The 27,157-nt window shown below is 40.7% G+C and overlaps 1 long non-coding RNA gene across 1 annotated transcript in view; it reads right to left on the bottom strand.

Moving 5' to 3' along the window:
• The window catches only part of FAM134B, a 156,196-nt gene continuing 129,039 nt past the window's right edge, over positions 1–27,157 (bottom strand). Inside the window, exons 4-9 of the long non-coding RNA XR_001919793.1 lie at positions 10,558–10,684; positions 8,141–8,225; positions 5,380–5,517; positions 4,523–4,587; positions 4,155–4,281; positions 1–2,216 (exon numbers count right to left, since the gene is read on the bottom strand). This is a non-coding gene — a long non-coding RNA (family with sequence similarity 134 member B). The remainder of the gene's footprint in view (positions 2,217–4,154; positions 4,282–4,522; positions 4,588–5,379; positions 5,518–8,140; positions 8,226–10,557; positions 10,685–27,157) is intronic.

Here is a 27,157-nt window from a genome sequence, read left to right as displayed (position 1 = left end):
TATTTTATAAATACGTGACTGTATTTTTCTCCATGTCCAGAAACTCTTGCTGAAACAGAAGTCAGGGATATTCCTCGCAAACCCACACAGCTCATAGATCTAACACCAGGTTTCCATTTGTACCGAAATGGGCAAGATGATGAAGGCACAGGCTCACTTTTGTATTGATAAAGGACATCAAACACAGTCATGAGGCACTAGTAACACGGAAGCATCGTCAATCACGAAAAGCAAGCGGTCAGGGTCTTCAGTCACTTCTCTCCCTTTAACATTTGGCAAAATTTAGTCTACATATTTTAATACCTCAGAAAGAAAAACTAAATATGAGATGCTACATTAAAATGTCAGATGATGTATTATCACTCTTTAGACACAGAAGGGAAGGGATGAAGTAAAGAGAGGGGACCGCAGATTTCCTGTATTCTTGGATTATCCTTCCTTTCTGAGGGGCTCAGGTGTCTGTGTGTATCTGTCGAAATGCCAGCTCTACCTGAAAATTGAAGAGATGGTTGGTAGCTGCTGACATGGTCCCTCGTCACTATTAAAGGTTTCTATCGCACAAACAGAATTAGCTTGATTTCTGTTCTTTAGTCCTTTGTTAAAAACCTAAGTCAAATTTGATTATTTATAAGTGATCTAAAATGTTTAAAGTAAAAGAAAATATATATTCTAGCTTCCTAAGAAGAAACAGATTACAGGTTTTGACTTCAATGGCAAATAAATACACTTGAAGGCCAAGCAAGTCTCTCTCCTGCCAGGGAGTCGGACTATGAAAACAGTTCTTATTTCTCTATGGTGGATGACCACTTCACTCATAGAACATACCAGGAACTATTTTAAGAGACTTTTTCCGTAATATGAAAGATGAGGGTTTAACCTAGTTCTGAGCAGGCAGAAGAGATCTGCACCCACAATATCCTTATCACAAATACATGACAACTGAAACAAGGAAGTGCAGCCTATCTCTGTTTACATCAAAACCACGTAGACACGTGATATCTAAGTACTTGCTTTCTACGCGCTAATATCACCCATTGCCAAGACTCGAGCTGGCAGTCAATGGAGCATGCCATTTACAAGGAAGCCTAAAGTCTACAACTGCAGAAATAACATGGAAATGTGTCAGCCTATCCAACGTAAATATATTTTCAAAAAATTAGCCTAGGAAATTGATTTTAATAGTATTTCCCAAGTCTTTCAACCAAAGTGACTTTGACGATTTTTGTCTTTTTATGTCAAAATCCACCAAAAATTTTTAACTGTGTCCAAGTATTAGGAACAAGGAGCCAATATAGCATGTGTTCACAATTGTTAATATTTCAGTGAGTTACAATAAACCTGCTTTTGCATGCTTGAAAAATTGTGAAGAAAACGTAAGGAATACTTATGGGAGGATCTCAATAATTGGGTGTTTTCATTTTACTTTAAAAACAACCTCGAATATTCAACTCCGACAACACAGTAAGTGGGGGTGTATATATATATACATATATATAAAGTCATTTCCATGCTCATTACATAAAAATAACTATGAGAAATATCAATCTATCAGTGTCAGCTGACATATATCCAATGAATTCACTGCAGAAGGAGGTGGGGAAAGACCAAAAAAATTCTAAAGTAATCAGTAAAGCTCACAGTTTGAAAAGATTTGATTTTTTTTTTGCTTGTTTGAATTTTTTTTGGTAGTTTGTGCTCTGCCATAATAAGCCGATTCCCAGACTAATGGCCTCCGAGCAGATTTGAAAGGAAACCTGCAGACTTCTTATTTTGCTGGGCTTCTGCTTCCTGGTCTTGTGACAGTCCCAATTCACTCTCAATTTGATCGAGCTCTGACTGGTCCAGGAGTTCAAAGTCATCGCCCTCCTCCGTGTCTGTGTCCTCCCCCGGGCTGGGAGCAGCCTGAGACAGCGCTTGGCGCACGCCCGCTAACTGGTCTTTGACTGCGGCGGTCACCGCAGCCGTGATGACGTCCCCAGCCAGGTTGCTCATCAGGTGCAGGGTCTGGTCACTGCTCAGAGGAAGGGTGAGACCAGCTGCTGACTTCTTCTCTGTGCTCCGCCTGGGACCGCTGTCCAACTGCTCCTTTTTCCTCTTGAGCTCAGTGGGCAGGCCAAGGCTCAATTCATCTTCATCATTTGTTCCCGTGCCATTTTCTAGTGATGGAAAATCTGAAAGGTCTCGAGAGAAAACTTCCTCACTAGGTCGGTCAAGATCTGTAAAATGCAGAATAAAAGTTGAGGCTTAAGCACCATAATAATTTTTTTTTAAATGATTCAACTTTTAACTGATGAAGCTGTTGTGTTTAGTTTTTAAGTTGTGTCTGACTCTTTGGCAATCCCATGGACTGCAGCCCATCAGGCTCCTCTGTCCATGGGATCTCCCAGGCAAGAATACTGGAAGTGAAAGTGAAAGGCACTCAGTCATGTCCCATTCTTTGAGACCCCATGGACTGTATACAGTCCATTGAATTCTCCAGGCCAGAACACAGAAGTGAGTAGGGTTTCCTACTCCAGGGGAACCAGCCTACTCCAGAAGAACCCTCCAGGGGATCTTCCCAACCCAGGGATCCAACCCAGGCCTCGCTCCATAGTGCATGGGGTTGCAAAGAGTCGGACAAGACTGAGCGACTTTCACTTAAGAATACTGGAGTGGACTGCTGTTTCCTTCTCCAAGCGGGATCTTCCCAACCCAGGGATCAAATCCGGGTCTCCCGCATTGCAGGCAGATTCTTTACCATTTGAGCCACAGGGAAGCCCCTGAGACAGGATGCTTAAGATCAAAGGGTTTGTTATCCTGGTCTTGCAGATGTTTACAGCTTGTAGAGCTTGAGAGGAATTCAGTGAGCCTCTTGTTCTAATACACTTTAAAGACGAGGAAATTGAGATCCACAGAAATTATGTCACCTGTGCAAGGCCATATAGTAAGTTAATGACAAAGGCAAGGCTACATGTGGGTTTCCCAATCTCTCAATCTGTATTGTTTCAACATCACACAGCCTTCTTCCTTCCTCTAGGAAAAGGAAGTGTGTTCTTGCCTATAAAGACGTGTAAAATAATTCATTCATAATCCTTTATTATAATTGCTTATATTTTCAGTATATAGTTAAAATGACTTGAAATAATCCAATGAGACCAGCAAAACTTATTGCACAAGAGTTGTCTTAAATTTTATTTTTAATTGTACTTTACCTAATTATAAAAAAGAAGAAAGCTTTTTTTTTTTTTTTTTCCCAACTAACTTGGAAGAAGAATATGAGCAACCCTGGAGTCAGCTTTTGATTCAGGAAACCTGTCCCCCATGGTTCAGTCCCTCTCAATGAGAGCTAGCCCTAGATACATGGGATTAGCTTTTCTCTTCCTCTCTCCCACAGCTGTGGTCTTTCCTCGTGGCTCAGATAGTAAAGAATCTGCCTGCCATGCAGGAGACCCGGGTTTGATCCCTGGGTTGGGAAGATCCCCTGGAGATGGGAATGCCTATCCATTCCAGTATTCTTGCCTGGAGAATTCCATGGGATCACAAGGAGTTGAACACGACTGAGTGTGTGTGTGTCTCACTATTTCCTATTACTGCTATAAATAATGATACCAGATATTCCAGAATTTTTTTCATTGTCAATTATTTGTTTTCAAAATAAAGGCAGAATTGGACATTGACTGGCTTAGATTTTTTTCTCACACTCTTAAATAATAGATTTTGAGATATAATTCATAGCCTATAAAATTTGCCCTTTTAAAGTGTACAGTTAGGTGGTGTTTGGTACATTCACAAGGCTGTACAACATCTCCACTATCTAATTCTAGAACATTCTCATCACCCAAAAGGAAACATATTAATTACCAGTCACCCACCAGTCCCTCTTCCCCCAGCCCCTGGCAGTCACTCATCTAATTTCCTTCCACATGGACTTGTCTGTTTTGGACATTTCATATAAGTGGAGTCACACAATGCATGGACTTGCATGTTTGGCTTCCTGCCCTCAGCATATCATGTTCAAGGTGTATCCATATTGTAGCAAGTGCCAGTGTTTCTATAGCCCAGTGATATTCCATTGCATAGTTGTAGCACACTTTATCCAGTCAGAAGCTGACACAGTTAAATACTTTTGCATGGGCTCAAAATAACACTCAGAGCACCTACAGGTGTGAGCATACCATCAGAAGTGTCTGTCTGTGGAGTGTATCCTTCTGAGAGGTTGAAGGTCCCATTGTCCGTCCAGGAGATCTCAGACACATCGGTGTCAGACACAGACAATTCTTTGGCGGCAGTGGTGAGGCTAATCTGTATTAATATAAATGCCAGTGACACATTTCAAACTTTTATGGGATGTCTTTCTAAAAATCCAACTAACACCGAAAATGTCAGAATAGTAAGAACCAGATGAGTATTTTCCTTTTAATAGTTCAGTCATCTTAGAGAAATAGGAGAAGTTGTATTAAGAAAATCATTCCAGTTTTGGTACAAGTAGATACATTGACAGGCAAACCACACAGGAATGAATTGAAAACAGAACAAAAAATACCTTAGGACAAAGAGCTGAAAAGTCTAATTCACTGTCATCTTTGTGACTTTTTTCTTTTTCTGCTTCTGTTGAGAAAAAATTTGGAAGCTTTCAGTTTCCTGGCCAGCTCAGAGTGTATTTTATCCATTATTTATCCTGATCCCACAATCCTCGTATCCTCCATTGCCTCCACGTAATTAAATGTTTGCACATCCCGAGCTTCACATATTTGCAAGTGTTTGGTTTCCGAGGGAAATGGTCCATATCAGTGGCTCTCACAGTGTGGCCCCTGGACCACAGCAGTAACAGCAGCACTGGGAATCTTTTAGAAATACAAATTCCCAAGCCCTCCCAGAGAGCAACTCAATCAGACACTCTGGGGGAAGCCATGAAATCTAAACTTTAAGACGCTCTCGAGATATTTCTGGAGCTCGCTCTAGTTGAGACTCTATAAGGTCAGAAGCCAAGTTAAAATGTGAAAGAGGATCGCGCTGGCCTTCCCTCCATTTTCTTTTCCTTCCCCTCTTCCATGGCGCCCACTCTCTGCCCTACCTGTGTCATTTGTTATTTGCAAGCACCTGCCCCAAAAGCAAACAATGTCGAGAAAGTACACAATAAATAGCAAATAAAGGCCTCCGAAGCCTTTCCTCTTTCCCCCGATAGTTTGGATTAAAAAGCCACTTTATTATATGTGTGAGAAAAGAATAATAAATGCCTAAGTAGGAAAAAGCTATGTTACTTTGTGGGGGGATCTGCTTCTGTAATAATATGTAGTTAATGGCCAAAACACCCTAAAATGCATTCAAAGTGATTTCATAATAAACGAGCCAGCAATGCCTCATTTCAGGTGTGGAATCTAAAATCCAAATGTTACCTACCAGCTCTCTCACGTTTCTTCTGGTTAATATATTCTCTGATTCCAAAATCTAGCTTCAGGAGAAATGACTTGATTTTGCTGTATATTTTTTGTCCGATATCATTACACTTGAACAGTGGACACAAAAATGCACACAGCACTGAAAGATAAGGAGGAAGAGAGGTCAGGGGAAATGACCTTGCTTTCCAACTACCTATTAGTATTTCACAAAATTATTTCAGTTCCTTTACTGACAAACTGGGGTTTTTTCCCTTGGGGAAATGCCTCTGTGAAATAAGTTCATAATTTCATTCTTCTCCTTGTAATGAAAACATTTTCTCCTACAGACACACACACACACACACACACACACACACACACACACACCCCATGATCACTGTTCTCAAAGACTTGAAATTTGATAACTCCATCCACTCAACCCTCTTATACTCAAAATTCATACAAAGGTTACATGCTTCTCACACAACAGTCCTAGATGAAAATATCAACTCTACTTATTTGTTAAATGACATTTCTCCATAGAAAAGTTATCACTATCCATTAGCCTCTCATCAGTCATATTAGGATAACACCACCATCTCTGGGGGTTGCTGTGAAGAATAACTGAGATGAATACAGACCATCTGAATAACGCCTGGCCCTTATTTAGACACTCTTTCCCTGGCTCTCTTCTCCTTTCTCTCTTAAACAAGGCAGCTCAAAGGCTGAAACATTCCACATGAGTTCTACTTGGGAGAATGAATTTGAGCCCTGACCATTTGCCTCCCCTTGTGGCGCAGTTGGTAAAGAATCTGCCTGCAATGAGGGAGACCTTGCTTCAATCCGTGGGTTGAGAAGATCCCCTAGAGAAGGGAAAGGTTACCCACTCTAGTATTCTGGCCTGGAGAATTCCATGGACTATACAGTCCATGGGGTCGCAAAGAGTTGGACATGACTGAACGACCTTCACTTCACTTCATCTGCCTTTTGTGCTAGGCTTTTGGAATATGAAAAGAAATGAAGATCAACACAGTATGCCCTAATCAATATTGTATGCCCTCGTGTTTATTTCTTTGCAGTTGTTAGGACACATGCCCATTTACCTTTTTTAAATAGGAGTTGTAAACTCAAATATCTTTAGAAGCCAAGGAGGTATATGTAAAATGTAAAGGCTGGTACAAGAAAAATAGGGAAATAAGAAGGTTAGTTTAGCGGAGAGTTGCTGCCCCATCTAAAAAGGTGGCAAGGCCAGAATGTCACATTTTTCAGGAAAAGCATGAAGTCACAACTTCCTTATAGCACTTTAGAGTTATAGCTGATATATGATAAACTGCATACATTTAAAGTGTACAGTTTGAAAAGTTTTGACACATGCCTATAACTAAGAAATTGTCATACTGACAAATAATGAACATGCCTGCCAGCCCCTAAAGTTTCCTGCTGTTTCTCTTAGCCCTTTCTCTCCTGCCTTTCCCCACCCCACCCACCCCATCCTCAGAGAATCACTTATGTGTGTTGTCACTAAAGATTATTGTGAATTATATATAAATGGAATCATACAGTGTGTAGTCTGTTTTTTAACCTGGCTTCTCCCGCTCACCTAATTACTTTTATATTTATCCAGATTATTGCATATATCAATTTTTTAGTGTTGAGTAGTAATCCACTTTATGGTTATATCACAATTCGTTTACCCCCTTCTCTGTTGATGGACATATGAATTATCTTCTCATTTCAGCTACTACAGATAAAATGAAAGTTGCTCAGTTGTGTCCGACTCTTTGTAACCGCATGGACTATACAGTCCATGGACTGTTCCAGGCCAGAATACTGGAGTGATTAGACTACAGATAAAGCCTCTATAAACATCTGTGGACAAGTCTTTCTGAAGGTGTATGCTTTCATTTCTCTTGGGTAAATAAATACCTTGCTTTGAAATGGCTGGGTCATTTGAAAAACTGCCAAATTGTTAGCCAGAGTGGCTGCGACATTTTACCAATTCATGAGAACTCTAATTGTCCCCTATCCTGCCTAATACTTGATACAGTCAGTAGTTTTAATTTCCGCCACATTGGCGGGGGTGTCTCATTGTGCTTTTTTTAAAAAAATAATTTTACTTTATTATTTTCGGCTGTGTTGGGTCTTCATTGCTGCGTGAGCTTCTCTCTAGTTGGGGCGAGCAGGGGCTACTCTCTCCTTGCTGTGCAAGGGCTTCTCATTGCTGTGGCTTCTTTTGTCGTGGGGCACAGCCTGCAGGGTGTGCGGCTTTCAGCAGCTGGAGCACGTGGGCTCAGTAGCCGAGGCTCCCGGGCTCCGGAACACAGGCTCAGTAGTTGTGGTGCAGGGGCTTAGCTGCTCCAAGGCATGTGGCATCTTCCCAGACCAGGGATCAAATCCATGCAGACGGATTCTTCACCACTGAGCCACCAGGGATGCCCTCATTGTGCCTTTAATTACATTTGAGCTGCCAGTCATGCACAATGGCAAAGGAATTAATGTGTTTGGGGGGAGGGGGTGGAGAGTATAACTTTATTGTTTTATTGACATAATTTAAAATAAAATGAGTCGGTTACAACCTTGCCTTTTGACCGTGATTTGTACAATTGTGGAAAAGCAATATGTCTCTAGAAAAAGCAGAAACTTTGAAGAGCAGAAAATTAAATAGTCAACTTGCTTTATAATCAAGAACTCGTACCCGCTCTTCTAAGCTATGGAAGTTCTTATAGACCATGAGATAACATCATATGTGTTGTATCAATTAGCCGAACGTTCTCCACACTTACACAGTAGATAGCTGAGTACAACTCCAGGAATGTAGCTGCCCAAGATGGTAAAAAAGGTGCATATGCTGCAGACCAGGAGACAAAACTAGAAGTAACAGAAGTAATGGGACAGTTACTCACTCGCTCATAACACCGAGACACTTCGGAGCACACGATACACGCGCACTTATTGGTCTATCTGTCATCTATCATGTTACGGCAAATGTTCTCCCAACAGTGTTCTCTGCACTAAGATCTAATGACTGCTGTCTTTGACGAGCCTTAATCCACTTTCACATTAAATACTAATCATTTTGAAGGTTCCAGAAGTTAACTTCTGGCACAGAGAACATCTCCCGTTAATCGGCTACATTGCTAGATGCGAGAGACCTGAAGAGTAGTATGTGCCTGGAAACTTCTTTCACTCATGTTCACTCTCTGAAAACAATGCAGCCCAGGAATGAAATCTGTAAGTTCAAACTACACCTGTAAGTCCGTGGAAATCCACAAATCCAGCAAAACTTGTTAGAGAAATTAGAGGTATTTACATAAACATAATAGCAATTTATCTAGCTGGTAAGCAATTGTGATTGCAGATTACCAGTAGATTGTAGGATAAATCTAGTAGCCATTACTATCCTCCTTTCTCATCACCTGCTCCTCAAACCGATTCTACTCCTAGGTCACCTGGAAACCTAGGGTGAAATTCAGTTATTTTCTTTCTCTCTGTCAGTTGTGGCCAAAAGAATCTCCGTTGCTTTAGGAAATTAAAACATCAAGTCAGAAAAACTGTCCCATAAAGTCTTCACTTCTTTTCCATACTCTATTCTTTAAACTATCTTACTCCTTTGCTTTAAATTATGGTACTAAATTTCACTGGTAAGCCAAGAAAATTCATTAAGAGAATTTCAAAATAAGTCATGAGGACAGCATATGTAATTCTGATCAATTACTGATAAAGAGAAACAGGAAGTGGGTCTAAAATTCAGATTAATTTTGATTTTTCATTTTTGGCACAGGGTTAACAAATTCACTAGTCAAAAGGAAAACAGATGAAATTATGGGAACAAAACTGAGTTGTTTCTCAAGTATCAGGAGTCCTTGAAGAATATGGAGCTCTATTTGCAAAATGGAAGGGGAAAGACTGTAAAACTTAAAAGAACAAATAAAGGGATTACTATATACAGAATTCAGTTTTGCAAAGGGATTTCATATTATCCACTAAATCTGTATTAAAAGCATCATCATCTTAGGCTAACTGACTTGGGGCACATTAGTGTAACCCAATGCAAAAGTTTAAGTCCAGAATCTTCTGACAATGTGTTTAATCATCTCAGTAAAAGAAGCAACAAAAGCATGACTTATTCCACCCCCACCACCATATTGGTATCTATTCTAAAAATTGCCTTCAGTGATTAAAATGATTTATCCACATATAATATGCAATGTTAGTATGCTCAAAATGTGTCCAAATATAGTTCTACTCTTCATTGAAGGTTAGATTTCCTGTAAGGGAGGGATTTTAAATGAGGACATTCCTAGGTCCTTCCTTCCAATGACAGGGGGACGTTCAAGAAACCTGACTACAGCCCTGGAAGGGGAGGGTCTACCGATGGCGCTGGACCTCACCCGTGGTGTCAGGATGTAGCAGGAGCTGCTTCTACACATAAAACACTACAGTTGCATTTCTCCATGCAGCCCCTTCAAACCACTCTTGACTCTGCTCCTCATGGGTTTTCATCTTCACTGGAAAAATACTCATTCCATTCATATGATCCCTATGGATGTTTCTGCCAAAGGTTTCCTTTCTCAAGTAAATCATACAAGAGTCTTCACTTTTTAGACTGAAAGTGAGATTCAGTTACCTCCAAAAGCATCCTCAAAGGGCTATGTGTTCATTCTATCTCCCTTTGACTTGAGAACTAGTCTAGATTAACATAAACTGAAATTCTTTTTTTAATTAGTTGATTTTTAATTAAATGATAATTGCTTTACAATGTCGTGTTGGTTTCTGCCATACATTAATGTAAATCAGCCTTAGGTGTACATATGTCCCCTCCCTCTTGAACCTTCCTCCCACCTCCGATCCCATTCCACCCCTCTAGGTTGTCACAGAGCCCCTAACACATTTTTATCTTTGGTCTGACTGAGTAAGAAGACAAATCATCATTCATTTTATTTTAGCTAATAAGCTACATAGATATTGATAAAATAGAAATCCAATTCCAATTAAATTATAAGGTTGAGGACTTTCTGGTGGCTAACACACTAACATTTCCAAACCTTGCTAATATCAGTTTTTATGGCACAGTTCCTAGTATGTTACATTCAGAGTTGGAGAACTCTTAAAAACTGATGAAATAGGTTAATTCATTTGTTTCCAAGTTTATCGCACATCTTAAAGCACACACATCATTCTCCTTTCCTGGAAAACTTGCCTTGCCAGGGCTCTGCTGTTTAAACACAGACATTTCTTGAAGAAATATGCTGAAGTTCATCCATGATTCTGCAAGACAGTGGCTGAACCCGGGTCTTTCATCCGGTTTAGAATTGATAACTTCCCAGCTAAAGAGAGAAAAAGAAAACAAAACTTTTAACTTAACTTTGGATAATTCACTCAATAGTCACTGCTTCAGCAGATATTCATTGAGCACCTCCTAGTGACTACACTGTCTGGAAAAGCCATATAAATTCAGAGATGAACAAGTCAGATATCTGTCCAAGGAAGTTCACAGGCCAAGGCCAGCACAGAACTCCATGATTATCTGGTCACAACAAAGGAAAAGCATAGGGTGGAGGCTCTGGGGCATCCGTGAAGTTGTCACTTTCACAGTACGATCTGGATTTGCACTATTTCCTATAAGGGCTTGGAAGGGTTCCAGACAAAACAGTGTACAGCGTGTGCAAGAGGCCCTGGTGTGAGATGGAGCTGAAGCACCATTGAGCCTGGTGTGGCTGCAGCAGAGAAAACCAGAGAACGACATTGCAGGGAGCTGGGATGATAGCAAGAGACCTTGTGGGATTCTTAGTAATGTTTTAAACCTTAAGGATACAGAAGCCACAGCACCTTGAAAGAAACCTTGGCATAAATCTTATCATCCTCAACATCAAAACCAATATTGCATTTTCAGTACACCCCTGACCCTTGCACAACGCTGCACTGAATCCATGTATGTACAATTTATTGTTGGCCCTTCATGTTGGTCGTTCCCCTGCATCCAAGGATTTAGCCAACAACAGACCCTGTATGTTTACTATTGAGAAATATCCACTCTAAGTGGATGCACACAGTTCAAACCCAGGTTGTTCAAGGGTCAGTGGTACTCCATGTTGGTCAACTCAGTAGAAAACTGTTAAGCTCAACAAGATCTCTCAATACCCCATATTTTTCTAGAATATCTTTTCTCAATCATCTGTACTGTGGGTCCCCGTCTTCATTTTTTTCTACAGGAACTAAACTGTTCGCAACTGCTCCAGGAGGGAGACATGCAGACAGTGGGCATTTCTTACAGTTACATAGCCATCAGGTTCAAATGCCACTCTTAAAATACTACCTTATCACATAAATATACCAAACAAGATCTACCAAGGGCCCCCAAATTCAATCATTTCATAGGTAATTTTAAACAAATGTGTCTAGTAGAGGACACACTGTTAGTGAAGTGTCCTCTGAACTGTGACTGCAAGGGTGCCAGAGTGAGACTGATCTCTAGATTGGACTCTAGTAGCCCTGGTGGCTCAGACGGTAAAGAGTCTGCCTGCCAGGCAGGAGACCCAGGTTCGATCCCTAGGTGAGGAAGATCCCCTGGAGAAGGGAATGGCAACCCACTCCAGTATTCTTGCCTGGAGAATCCCATGACAGAGGAGCCTGGAGGGCTACATTCCATGGGTCACAAAGAGTTGTACTCAATGACTAACACTTCCACACACTTTCACTTTCAGTTCAGCGGTTCCGTTGCGTCTGACTCTCTGCAACACCATGGACTGCAGCACTCCAGGCTTCCTTGTCCATCACCAACTCCCGGAGATTGCTCAAACTCGTGTCCATCAAGTCCGTGATGCCATCCAACCATCTCATCCTCTGTCGTCCCCTTCTCCTCCTGCCTTCAACTCAGCCCTATGATAAATCAAAGCCACTTTGGCCCTTAGATGCTCAACTACCCAGAAACTGTTTCTTTTTAATAAGTTTTCAAATCAACACCATGACAACTATAAGCAATACAATTTCCCTTTTTAGTATAAATTTTAAGCTAATTTAAGTGAGGTCAACAGCATTAAAAAAGCATTAAAAAAAAAAAAAAGTATTGTCCTTCCTCTTTGCTCTATCAGCCTCAACCAAAGCTCTGCCAGACAGTCAGTGAGCCTCCAGTGTTCAGGCGGATGCTACTCCATGAGGTAGACATTTGCCAAATGATTTCCCAGCTATTGTAAGAAATGAACTTTTGGGGACATTTAGCTGTCAGTTTATGTATTCATAAACTCTACCCACTCAGGACTCACTGAGCAAGCCTGTTGACACTGGTGACCAAATCTAGCACTAGGCCTGCATATCCTGTGAATGATTCCAGACCTATTAAAAGAAACAGTAAGTGCATAGCTAGGCGGTCACTATCTGTAACAAAACCTTGCCGTGTATCAACTCAGTGGGAAACGATTTTGTATAGGGGAGTAAAAACTGAACTGGCTACTAACCTATGGCTTCTTTTCTACAATAACATACGCTTGTTAACAAATTGCCAAGGGTAGGCTCCTCTGCGGCTGGCTCAGTGCATGACATACTGGGTTGGCCAAAAAGTTCATTTGGGGTAACATCTTATGGAAAAATCCCAACAAAATTTTTGGCTAACCTAATAAATAAAGATTTTAATTTCTACTCTGTAGGCATAGTAAGTAGTATATGAGCATTTGGTTAAATTGATTGGCAAATATAATTCTAACAAAAATCTATGAAAAACATAATGGAACTAATTCGATTATTATTATTTTAATGATTAGAATGGAATGAGTGAACATTTTGTATTTTGAAGCAAATTTAAAACATACTTGCATTAGGATAATGAACAAATAAAGTGAGCTGTGTTCAGAAATGAAAGACAGAATGGAAATGAAGGAACACAGGTTCCAAGTTTATACATGAACCTTGGGATCGTAATATTGAGGGGGAAAAAATCACAGAAGAATACACACAGCATAATTTCATTTTTATAAAGCTTAAAATCACATTAAGCTAACAGTTCTTTAAGCAAGGAAACGTTAAAAACAGAAAAAAACAAAATTCAAGAGAGCAGTTACCTCAGATGAGAGTATGTAAGGAATAAGACTTAAGATGGCAATTCCTGAATATCCTTATGTTATATATCTTAATTCAAGTGCTGGATACACAGGAATGATGCATCAATATCACTGTTCTTAAAGCTATGTACATGTACACATTCACACCCGTGATTTAAAACTCCTTGATTGTTGCTGCCTTTCAGTCACTCAGTCGTGTCCGACACTTTGCGACCCCATGGACTGCAGCATGGCCAGGCTTCCCTGTCCTTCACCATCTCCTGGAGCTTGCTCAGACTCATGTCTGTACAGTCAGTGATGCCATCCAACCATCTCATCCTCTCGTCCCCTTCTCCTCCCACCTTCAATCTTTCCCAGCATCAGGGTCTTTTCTAGTGAGTCGGCTCTTCGCATCAGGTAGCCAAAGGATTGGAGCTTCAGCTTCACCATCAGTCCTTCTAATGAATATTCAGGATTGATTTCTTTTAGGATTGACTGGTTGGATCTCCTTGCAGTCCAAGGGACTGTCAAGAGTCTTCTCCAACACCACAGTTCAAAAGCATCAATTCTTCGGTGTTCAGCCTTCTTTATGGTCCAAATCTCATATCCATACATGACTACTGGAAAAAGCATAGCTTTGACTATATGGACCTTTGTTGGCAAAGAAAGTCTCTGGTTTTTAATACACTGTCTAGATTTGTCATAGTTTTTCTTCCGAGGAGCAAGCGTCTTTGATTTTTGATGCTTAAATGTATAATCATTCTTTTAATTAAATGAGTAACATTCTTACATGAGTATATCCCACTTTACATCTTATAGTCAAAATACAAATGTTACCTCCTGTCACAGTACTTTGGGACAACAAATTCCACTGGTTACTCATCTTTACTTTTAACAAAATCCCCTTAGGGAGTTCGCTCATGGGCTAGTGGTTAGGACTCAGTGCTTTCACTCCATGGCCAGGATTCAATCTCTATGTGGGGAACTAAAATACTTGAGGCTTATCAAAACATCTTTTTAAATGCCTTAAACTATTCTAATGATACCCGCATTACTGTAGAAATCACAAACAGAAATGAGAAATTCATTGTGTAAATCATGAATATATCATCTAACCAAATGGGTTTTGGAAAGAGTATAAATGTCTGAGATAAAAATAATGTATAGATTGTCCTGAATAAAATTTAATGGAAATATGATTTAAGAAGAAAATGGGAATTCAAGGGCCAAGAAGAGATGTCACTCTACATGTACACTCTAAATAAAACATGCACCTGGCACAGTTACTCTCTGGGAGTTTCATAATACTTTTCAATTTTCCAGTGGCTAATTCTGAGGACTAGTGGGCTATACATTTCTATTGTCTTCCATTATATGTAGTCTACCAGTAACTGACATCACCACAGTTCTATTTAGGTAATTCAGTTACATAATATATTTGAATAATACAGTTATATAATTTAGAATGAGATGGGACACTTGATGGAAACTTTTCAAATTCCCTTCTTTTATAAATGGGGAAAGGGAGATCCCTATTTTTTCAGCTAGTTTAGGGCAGAGCCTGATTTCCAATACAGTTCTCTTCCCTTTAAAACATGTGCCCTCTTCAAGGGAAGAATCCGTTCAATGACATCTTGGAAGAGACCATGTATTGTAATTTAGAACAAGAAGGAACACAAGCTGATCAAACTCACTCCTTTAGAGTCAGGGGGAATGGGTTGTGACCAAGACCAACAGGGCATCATTAGGACCAACTCTTTACAGAAAGAAAAGAGTACTTCCTGTTCAGAATCCAAATATTCATCAGAACATAAGAGTCATGCTTGATGGGTGGTTGACAAGTTAATACAGGTTACAGCTGCACATACGTACTCACATGCATGGGTGCACACAGGCTCTGAGTTGCTCCAGAAACAAACTCTAGGTTTTCCTAGAGAGCCTCCTCTGGAAAACGCATAACCAGAGAAAGGATCTGCTGTGAATACTGGACGATGCTAGGGAGACAGATCTTTTACATGGCATGTGGCTCCCTTCCCACCATCCCTGGCGCTGATCAACGGACAACGAAAGACCCGACCAAGAGAAAGGAGGCTGAAAAATGGTGTGAATCTTGGCCAAGTTCTTCTTCTTCTTTTTTTTTTAATCGTTAAAATTTTTTTAAAACTCTTTATTTTGCATTGGGGAATCGCTGATTAACAATGTTCTGATAGTTGTTAATCAGCAACTCAGCCATACATATACATGTATCCATCTCCCCCAAACTCCCCTCCCATCCAGGCTGCCACATAACACTGAGCAGAGTTCCCTGTGCTTTACAGTAGGTCCTTGCTGGTGATCCATTGTAAACACAGCAGCACGTACATATCCATTCCAAACTCCCTAACTACCCCTTACCTCCATCCTTCCCCCCAGCGATCAAAAGTTTGTGAGTCTGCTTCTATTTAGGTTCATTTGTATCATTTCTTTTTAGATTCCATTTATAAGGGATGCCATATGATACTTCTGCTTCTCTGTCTGACTCACCAAGTTCTTCACCAAAGAGTGTTAAGTGTTCTATGACTGATGTTCATTCAAGAGGAAAAGAAAAATAGATACCAATGGCTTCAACATTAATATTCCAGGGCTAAGGATTTTTCCTCCACAGTCTCAGAGAGAACATGCACTTCTTTTGTTGGTCTACCATTTTTTCTTTCCTTCTTTCCTCCCTACCTTCACTTGCTTCCTTCTCCCACTAATTTTCTCTCTCTCGAAGGAATGAATCTTCGGCACACTCCTGCCAGGAGACAAGGACCACGTGAGAGTCCCTCCATCATTACCATCAGCCCCAGCTTCCCAGACTCTCCAAGAATTCAGGTCACATGGTTCCCGGAGAAGCCATACCTCCCAGCCTTCGCATCTGTCACTTGGTCTCTGCCCAAGAGTCTGCAGCTGTGCAGAGCTTTCCAAAATGTCCATTTAGTTACATTCTCCTTTTCTTAAAAGCTGATTTATTTTTAATTGAAGGATAATTACAGTATTGTGTTGGTTTCTGCCATACATCAACACGGATCAGCCACATGTTTATGTATGTCCCTTCCCTCTTTAGCCGCCCTCTCATCCCCATCCCACCCCTCTAGATTGTCACGGAGCCCTGGTTTGAGTTTCCAGAGTCATATAGCAAATTACAGTCTCCTTTTTAAGAGAAACTAAAGGGATAGATTTTGGACAAAGAACATGCTCAAGACAAGCAGTTGCTTACTGAAGAACCAACATGGTTCCACCAGCCTGAGAAGTTCTAAGGGAAATGGCTCCTGAGACAAGCAGCCTCACTTTGCCCCAGAAGGGAGCTCTGGGTTCCCAGGAGAAGTCAGAGCCAACATCTCTTCTTTCTGCCTCCACATCTGTTGTGTGTGTGTGTATGCGCACACCATGCACTCAATCATATCCAACTCTTTTTAACCCCATGGAGTACGGCCTGCCAGGCTCCTCTGTCCATGGAACTGAGAAAATGAAAACTAAGTGAAAATGGAAGTCGCTCAGTTGTGTCTGACTCTTTGCGACCCCACGGACTATACAGTCTATGGAATTCTCCAGGCCAGAATACTGGAGTGGGTAGCCTTTCCTTTCTCCAGGGGATCTTCCCAGCCCAGGGATCAAACCCAGGTCTCCCACGTTGCAGGCGGATTCTTTACCAACTGAGCTATCAGGCAATTATTAGAATAGACTTAGGCATAGATATTACATGTGGCCAAAGTAATCTCTTAAGGCAGTTACTACGTGGAAAGTATGTGTGAACTCCAGAGCACTGTTTAAACAGCGGTCAGGGTCTTATTCCAGAAACTGTGGTAGAGCAGGCCTGGGGTGACCTCAGAAATCTGCCCTTTGAAAATAGCATTCCAGGTGATTCTCAGGCAGGCATTTCTTTTCTTTAAAATTAATTTTTATTGGAGTACAGTTGCCTTACCACACTGTTATTTTCTACCATACCAAAGTAAATCAGCTATTTGCTGTTGTTCACTCGCTAGGTCCTGTTCGATTCTTTCTGACCCCATGAACTGCAGCACACCAGACTTCCCTGTCTTTCCCCATCTTCCAGAGTTTGCTCAAACACACGTCCATTGAGTCAGTGATGGCTATCTAACAATCTCATTTTCTGTCAACCCCTTCTCCTCCTGCCCTCAATCTTTCCCAGCATCAGGGTCTTTTCCAATGAGTCAGGTCATCATATCAGGTGGCCAAAGTATTGGAGCTTCAGCTTCAGCATCAGTCCTTCCAATGAGTATTCAAAGTTGATTTCCTTTAGGATTGCCTGGTATACGTATACATAAATCCTCTCTGTTTTGGATTTCCTCCTCATTTAGGTCACCACAGAGCAGTGAGCAGAGCTTCCTGTGTAGGTTCTAGATACTATCAATAGTGTGTATATGTCAGTCTCAATTTCCCAATTCATTCTGCACCCCCTCCCCTCTTTGGTGTCCATTAAGTATTGGTTCTCTACATTGTGCCTCTATTTCTCCTTTGCAAATAAGTTCATCTTGAGTCAGGTGTTTCTTATCCTAAGATCAAAATAAGAAACACCCAGTGAGAAAATCACATAGCATTCTTGTTTCAAAAATAAGAGACAAGAGGGGAATTCTGCTTCAGGCAAGATGGTATAGCAGGGACCCAACTTGTCCTTCCAGAGCAGGGAGGTGCCATCCCCTCCCAAGGCGGGTCCTGGCAACTAGCCAAATTGAGGAGGCAGACGTGAGAGTAAACAGAGGCTGGAGTTGGCACAACAGTGTGTGCAGGGGAGGGGGCTAAGAGCTTGAACAGAACACAGGCCACCTCCAGGGTCCCCTGGACTCTCCAGCTGAGGGTGACCATGGTACGAGTGAGGAACAAAAAGCATCAACAAGGATGTGAGGGAATGAGGGAAGGGAGTCCTGTGCTCACAGGGCTGGGGAGGACACTGGATCCCACCGACGGGACTAGAAATACTCAGAATTCACACAATGGGGTAGAGTGCTCAGAGGTCCGACCTTGGTAGCGGAGAACAATGAGTCCAGACTGAAATGGACTAACACGTGTTGTGGTCCAAGCAGGGTCTCAAAGGATCCAACTGATTTAAAGTAATTTAACTGTGTTATGCTGTTGTTGTTTAGTGGCTAAGTTGTGTCTGACTCTTTGTGACCCCATGGACTGTAGCCCGCCAGGCTCCTCTGTTCATGTAATTTCCCAGGCAAGAATACTGGAGTGCGTTGCCATTTCCTCCTCCAAACTCTGTCATACGTAGGAATAAAAAGTGGTGAGTTTTATTATGGACCAAATAACCCACATGGTCAAACTGGGATCTAAATGATTTTCTAATTTTTTCTTTCATACCTTTTTTATACAGTTGAGTTTTCATATATTTATAACATAGAAACTTACAAAAACAAAAAACTTTTAAGTATATAATTTACAGTCTCATCAAAAGCCACCAAATACCTAGGAATAAATATTACAAAAGATGCATAGATCGCTACACTAAAAGCTACAAAATATTAGTAAGAAAAACTTAAGAAAACCTTAGTAAATAGAGGAATATGTTCACGGAGTAGATATATTGGCATATTGTAAATATGTCAATTGTCTCCAATTTGACCTACAAATTCAAAATCTCATCAGATTTTATGCCAATTGGCTGCCGAATCCCAAAATTTACATGAGAATTTATTTATTTTTTAAGCAACACACTTCTTTTGACTGGGAAGTCCAAGATCAAGGTGCTGGCAGACACAGTTCTTGGTGAGGACCCTCTACGTGGCTTGTAGATAACTACCATCTCGTGGTGTGCTCTTGTGACTTTTTCGTGTGCACACAGAGAGACAGCCCTGGTGTCTCGTACTCTTTTTTTTTTTTAATAAATTTATTCATTTTAATTGGAGACTAATTACTTTACAGTATTGTAGTGGTTTTGCCATACATTGACATGAATCAGCCACGGGTGTACATGTGTTCCCCATCCTGAACCCCACTCCCTCTTCCCTCCCCATCTCATCCCTCAGGGTCATCCCAGCACACCAGCCCCGAGCACCCTGTCCCATGCATCAAACCTGGACTGGTGATCCATTTCATATATGATAATATACATGTTTCATTGCCATTCCCTCAAATCATCCCACCCTCACCCTCTCCCACAGAGCCCAAAAGACCGTTCTATACATCTGTGTCTCTTTTGCTGTCTTGCATACAGGGTTATTGTTACCATCTTTCTAAATTCCATATATATGCATTAGTATACTGTATTGGTGTTTTTCTTTCTGGCTTACTTCACTCTATATAATAGGCTCCAGTGTCATCCACCTCATTAGAACTGATTCAAATGTATTAGAACAGCCAAGGAAATCTTGAAAAAGATGCATCAAGGTTCAGACATACGCTACTATATTTCAAGATCTATTGTAAAGCTATTACATATACATGCACACACAGATGTATATGAACATATGAGTATAATTTGGTTTTTCTTTTATCTTTAGTTTACTCCTTTTAGTATAGAGGTGATGCACCCTTCATGACATTTGTTCCTAGAAATCTGATGGGTTTTGATGCTGTCATATATGATGTACTCTTTTAATATATGCATAGTGACCTCCTTGCACAGTATTTATTCAACAAAATATCAAACTAACAAATGATAATAGTGGCACTATAGTTCAGCGGTAAAGAATTTTCTTCATCTTTTTTCATTGAAGTATAGTTACAATATTGTGTTAGTTTCACGTATACAGCAAAGTACCTTTCACTTGACTGTGTATCTTTTTTTCTTTAAAAATCTACTTAACAAAAACACTGTCTAAATTTTATATTAAAAGGCAAACTAGCCTTTGCACAGTTTAAGGGCTCCGTACATGAACCAGGAATGCATTTGGCTTTCCGGGTGCAGCACACAATTCTCTCCATTAGGGGGTTCTGTGAGACTAAGAAATGTGACTCCCGGGTGCTCTTTAAAAATAGACGGTAATTCCGGAGGAAAGAACACGTGCTGGCAGCCTGTTTTATCTCTTTCACTCCCAAGTGTCTTTGAGCACAACCAAAAATAATGCTGAAATAAATGAATCCTGGCAGAGAACAAACAATGCATTTCAGTATCATTTCCCTTTCGGTTCATTTCAATCACCTGCATTGAGTGCAGCTGTCTGTCTGTCTGTCCCACCTCAGGGATCTCAAGATGACCAGTGAGTGATCTGACTGCATCTCAACCAGTGAGCAAAAGGATTAGGTGTGACCCCAAAATGAGTTCTCCCCTGCTCGCGTTATATATGAAACTCACTTTTATAAAACGACATTTCATTGAATTGAGGGCTATTTGCTGGGGGTTGGGGGTGTGGGTTGGTGGGGACACTTAAAAACCAAGCTGGGGATTAGATATACGAGGAGAGCCTGTTGAATATGTTACTATTGTTTCATTATTGTATGTTTTATAGAATAATAAATCTTTTTAGTATATACTAGTGAACAGTGGCACCCCACTCCAATGCTCTTGCCTGGAAAATCCCATGGACGGAGGAGCCTGGTAGGCTGCAGTCCATGGGGTCGTGAAGAGTCAGACACGACTGAGCTACTTCACTTGCACTTTTCACTTTCTTGCATTGGAGAAGGAAATGGCAACCCACTCCAGTGTTCTTTACTAGACAATCCCAGGGATGGGAGCCTGCTGGGCTGCCGTCTATGGGGTCGCATAGAGTCGGACACGACTGAAGCGACGCAGCAGCAGCAGCAGCAGCAGCAGTGAACCTTGGAGAAGGAAATGGCACCCACTCCAGTGTTCTTGCCTGAAAAATCCCAAGGACAGAGAAGCCTGGCGGGCTACAGTCCACTGGGTCACAAAGAGCTGGACATGACTGAGCGACTGAGCACAGTGAACCTAAAACTCAGAAGATATTTTTAAAATGAAAGTAATTTTTCAAAGCAAAAGAACAGGTTTTAATATACCAAAGTTTAAATCTTTGCACATATTTCCTTTTTAATGTTTTTTTTTAAATTGTGGTCAAAGTAACATAACATACTATTTTAACCATATTTCACTGTACAGTGATGTGGCACCGAGTGCATTGACACTGTTGAGGAACTCTCACCTTCATCCGTCTGCTGAATTGCTCTCCTTCCTAAACTGAAACTCTGTCCTTGTTAAACACCAACTCCCCGTCCCCCTCCCCACCTCCTCAGCTGGCCCCTGGCAACTACCCATGTACTTTCTCACTATGAATTCGACTATTTGGCCGCCTGATATAAAGAGCTGACTCACTGGAAAAGGCCATGAAGCTGGGAAAGATTGAGGGCAGGAGAAGGGGGCGACCAAGGATGAGATGGTTGGAAGGCATCATCAACTCAATGGACATGAGTTTGAGCAAGCTCTGGGAGATGGTGAAAGACAGGGAAGCCTGGCGTGCTGCAGTTCATGGGGTCGCAAAGAGTTGGATACAATTTATTGACTGAACAACAAGGTCCCTCATATAAGTGGAATTATATAAGTGCAGACAGTATGTGTCTGCATCTAATGCATATTGGAATAACTCTTGCACAGATTCCTTGAGCTTTAGATTTGAGGAGATAATCACCGACAAGAGACAGGAATCGTGGAGCAGATGGAGAGAGACAGAAAGCGGGACAAGGAGTGCAAGGAGTAGGGGTGAGTGAGGGTAGAGGCTATGAATGACTCCTGATGCTCAGTCTGAGGTCATCTGGTTTCTGTTGAGTCTAAAACAAACCCAAACATAGACGCCCTCTTTGTAGAGCCCATTCCCCCTTTTTTGGCTCTAGCTGGCTTCAGTCTGATTTCTGGCATTTACAATGTAAAACAAAGTGCTACATTTTTCAGGGAGGAGGGGTACAATGGAGAACTGTAGAATATATTTTAAATTATAAGGTAGAAACAACTATTAAAAAGAGTTATGGAATAAGATTCCACAGAGTTTATTATGACAGTTCAGTTTCTTTTTTGCTTCCTTGCGGGCTCAAACAGTAAAGAATCTGCCTGCAATGCAGGAGACCCAAGCTCGATCCCTAGGTTGGGAAGATCCCCTGAAGAAGGGCATGGCAACCCACTCCAGTATTCTTGCCTGGAGAATTCCATGGACAAGGGAGCCTGGCGGGCTACAGTCCATGGGGCCACAAAGAGTAGGACACAACTGAGCGATTTTCAGCTTTTACTTTCTGGGGTTTTTTTTGTTTGTTTTTTTAGTTTTTAGTACTCGAATGGTTTCATTTGTTAGTTTTTTCATCTTGTTTTATTTGTACTTAAGTATAGTTGGTGTACAATCAACTTGTAATACAGATATACAATATTATATGTTACAGGTATATGATATAGCAGTACATAATTTTTAAGGTTATACTCTATTTATAGTTATTAGGAAATATTGGCTATATTCCCTCCATTGTGCAATATATCCTTGTAGCTTATGCTATATCTAATAGTTTGTGCCTCTTACTCCCCTCTACTCCTATTTTGCCCTGTCCCCTCCTCCCCACTGGCAACCACTAGTTTGTTCTATTTTTTGGTCATAGTCACTACTTTATTATACTTTTTAGATTCCACATATAAGTGAGAACTTGCAGTATCTATCTTTCTCTGTCAGACTTATTTCACTTAAGATAATACTCTCTAAGTCCACTCATGTTTTTGCAAATGGCAAAGTCTTATTCTTTTCATGGCTGAGTAATATTCCATCATACATATACACCACATCTTTTTAATCCATTCATATGCTGATGGACACTTAGGTCACTTCCATATCTTCGCAATTGTAAATAATGCTGCTATGAACTCTGGGGTGCATGTATCTTTTCAAATTAGAGCTTTTAAAGTTCTATTTAGATGACGTTTAAATAAAGTTTTAATAGAATGGAAGGATGGAAACAGAACAAAAAACTCACACCAAAGAAGACGATGAGAAGTTCAAGTAAAGGGGGTTCCAGACAATGCGAAATCAGAATAACAACTAATTCTTACAAGGAGCCAAGCACCATGCTATGATGTTGAAAACTTACCATCACATTTAATCGTTACATCCAGCCTATGCGTGAGATGCAATTTATTATTCTGTCCTACGGATGAGGAAACTGAGGCTTAGATACATTAATTACTGAGGTCAGAGAACAAACACACACAGAATAGGAGACCTTCATAAATGAGAATGCTGATCACGAGAAGTGAGACACAGGAAGAACTTCCTGGAATGGAACTTGGCAGCATTTCAAAGATGAGTGGGAAAGAACGCTAGAGCAGTTAACACGGATGGATTACGGACTCCCAGAATGCTGAGCTATAGAACTAGAGATGCTGAAGAAGGTTCAGCTTCATCTAGGTTCCCAGGTGAAGCTCGGGACCCAGGAGTTTAGATTTCTATTTCCTCTCTCCACTGCTTCAGCTAATTATATTCCAAGACCCTCAAGTGATTCCATATCCCATGCCAAGTCTAATGACACCATGTATGATTTTTATTCATTTATCTGAAAGCTTCTATATGTTACCTATCACAATATTTAGTGTGTATTCCTTTATATGTGGACCATAGGCGAAAAGGCTAAATAATTTGAGAACTAACTTTCGCTTACATGGAATGTTTTAATCTTTTCTTCTTGGAAATGCAGCATTACTGTGTCATTGAAATTAGGTAATAAGGAAATAGGGCTCATTTATTCCAAACGTTTCCTGAACTGGCAATTGGTGTTTTGGGTAGAATTCCTTCTGGTAAAACCTGGGTCTTCATGCCATGGAGATCCCTGGATCCAGCCCTACCTTCTGTTACTTTCACGTGACTCACGAGCACCAGTGAGACCCATGGAGACAGGACTGGGGACCGTGAAGTCATCCAGAATGTGAAACTCCATGAATATTCATCTTGCTATCAGGACAGAAGGATATGTTTGTTGCTGTTGGGCAATGTCAACCCATTAAACAATATTTTTAGCTATTGCTGTTTTCTCTCAAACACATGAACAAGTACACACACACACACACCACACACACACACACACACACCTTTCCACTCACTTATAAGATTTTCCATATCCCTAAGCCCTCATATTACAATAACCATTTCCAAAGATCTTTAGAAGAACTGTCAAACTACCTCCAGAGAAAATACATTATTTTACACTTTCTGGTTTTATTTTTATTTTTATTTTTTTTTTCTGGTTTTATTTTTAATCCATACGGATTGGAAGTTGAAGCTGAACCATATTTTATAGAAAGTTAACACATCGACATCCCATATATTGACAAACTTTTGAAGGAGGGAATTTGTTATAACCTAAACTGTCACCTAGCAACTGAGACAAATAGCTGCTTCACCCATCACACCTATAAATAAACTTTGGCCCCGAGCCCTCCATTGCCCTGTCGTTCTCAGTTGGTGACTAATGGTCTCATGTTCTCTGTTGGTAGTGAACATCTGTTGATGTTAACTACTGCTGAATTTTTCTTAGAAAGGTCAGTCAGTCTCCAGTTACAGATCTGGACATTTCTTAGTGCGATGTGTTATGACTGTTTTTAATCCTCCAGATCCACGGCGTGTTCCCCTGCATGCTGGTGTGTTTGCGCGTGAGGGTGTGTAGGCAGAGAAACAAAATAAAAAACAAGGATTTGTTTCCCTGCACAAACACTCACAGAATTAGAACCATGAGAAAGCAAATGAGATATGTCAACTGGAGGATTAAATAAGCAAACACGAGATTAAGAAATTATATTGCACTCCATGTGAAGCCCTCACTTTCTCAGATCAACGAGCCACGTGGACATCTTTCTACCCTGCCAGGCACCACTCGGAGGCCCACCTGAGTGTGGGCTCTTCCTGCCCTGAGAAGCTGGGCCTCACCTCCCTCCAGGCAACTTGGTGTTTTATTGGAGCTCTTTCTCTCTCTTTAAACCATGTCACCAAGGAATTAGAGATCAGCCACTTTGTGAAACTGCCCTTCCTTCCACCTCAACTCTGCCTTGCCACTTCCCCAGGGAGCAGAGATCATCAATGATCAATTTACCAAGGCCTTCTGGAATCCTGGCATTTGGTTGCTCATCACATTACTTTTGGAACAAAAAAAGAAAAACTTCTTTGTATTGGGGTATAGAGATTTACAATGCTGTGATAGTTTCAGGTGAACAGTGAAGGGATTCAGCCACACATATACATGTATCCATTCTCCCCCAAACTCCGCTCCTCAGTCCAGGCTGCCATATAACATTGAACAGAGTTCTTTGTGCTATACAGTAAGTCCTTGTTGGTTATCCATTTTTAATACAGCAATGTGTATGTGTCCATCCCAAACTCCCAAACTATCCCTCTCCCCATTCTTCCTACTCCCCCTGCCCCCAAACCATAAGTTCCTTCTCAAAGTCAGTGGATCTGTTTCTGTTTTGTAAGTTCATTTCTATAATTTCTTTTTAGATGCCCATCACACTACTTCTTATATGATTCTAGCTTCTATGAACAGATGCCCGCAGTAGTTATTTTCCAGCGTTTTCAATTTTGTTAATTTTTCAACAAGTAGACTTTCCTAAGCCGAGGGCATGAACAATTTAAATTCCATTACAAGCTCCTAACAAGCTCCTACTTGAGACCTTCAAGAAAGTCAACACCCTTTCATTTGTAAACACTGAAATCTGCTTTAATAACTACCCCTGAGGAAAGAAAAGGTTTCTACTTTATCCCTGAAGGACAGACAATACCTGAGAACCAGGAAACATTCTCCAAAGAAAACAGAAATTGTTCTTGGGAAGCACGTTTGCTAATTCAGATATAAGCCTTTCTCTCCATTCTGTTTGGTATCTACATTTCCAGTGAAGTACCATCCAGGATTTACTATAGTTGGAGTCAAAAGAAAATGTCCCCTCCCTGCTTTTTCTTAAAACAAACAAAACCCTTTGGCCTAGTTGCATGAAGCCTAAGCTTCTGTGACAATACTGAAGAATGTATTTCTTATGGTGCAAAATTTTTCATTAACTGTATAGTTCCTCACTTTGTTTTTTGAGAAATCTTAGCCATAGCACTGGGCTGGAACAGGTATATACAACTCAAACAGGCTCAATGATGATCAAGTTCCTCCAAGGGGCATTTTTTTTTTAATAAAGGTCAATTAACATTAATTTTGTTTTGAGAATTTGTTGGCAGCCTTTGTGTTAAAGGGATACCTTGGAATATGGCAAATGGGAAGTCAGTGGCTACCTATCATTGAGGTGTTTATCAAAAATGCTACACTGCTGGGACTTTCCTGGTGGGCCAGTGGTTAAGAATTCACCTTCCAATGCAGGGGACATGGGTTCGGTTCCCAGTCAGCGAACTAAGATCCCATCTGCCATGGGGCAACTAAGTTCAAGCACCACCACAGAAGAAGCCCAAGCACTGTAATGAAGAATATGTCTCACTCTGATTATACATATATTTCTTGTCCCTTATATTTCTTCTGCTTTTTGCTTTATGTTATCTTTGTTTCTTTGTTGTTAGGTGTCCAATGGTTTATGGTGTCTATCTTCTCCGTGAATTGTACGTTTCATCATTAAAAGTACTCATCTTTGTTTCATTTAAAAATAAATAAATTTAAACAAAACAAAGAAGACTCAGCACAGCCACAGCCACACACACACACACACACACAAATGCTACACTGTTAAATCACAGGCCCCAGTCTCACCTGAGGTCTTTAAAGAGTGAATTTCCCATTCATTTTCTTTTAAAAGCCAGTAAACAATGTTGATGATTCCTACAAGAAAGTGTGGGGAAGGAAATGGAAACCCACTCCAGTACTCTTGCCTGGAAAATCCCA

This window comes from Capra hircus, chromosome 20 (assembly GCF_001704415.2).
Source record: "Capra hircus breed San Clemente chromosome 20, ASM170441v1, whole genome shotgun sequence".
NCBI classification, from domain to species: Eukaryota; Metazoa; Chordata; class Mammalia; order Artiodactyla; family Bovidae; genus Capra; species Capra hircus.
Note: the sequence above shows the minus strand (reverse complement) of the source record. Positions and strands in the feature narration are given on the sequence as shown.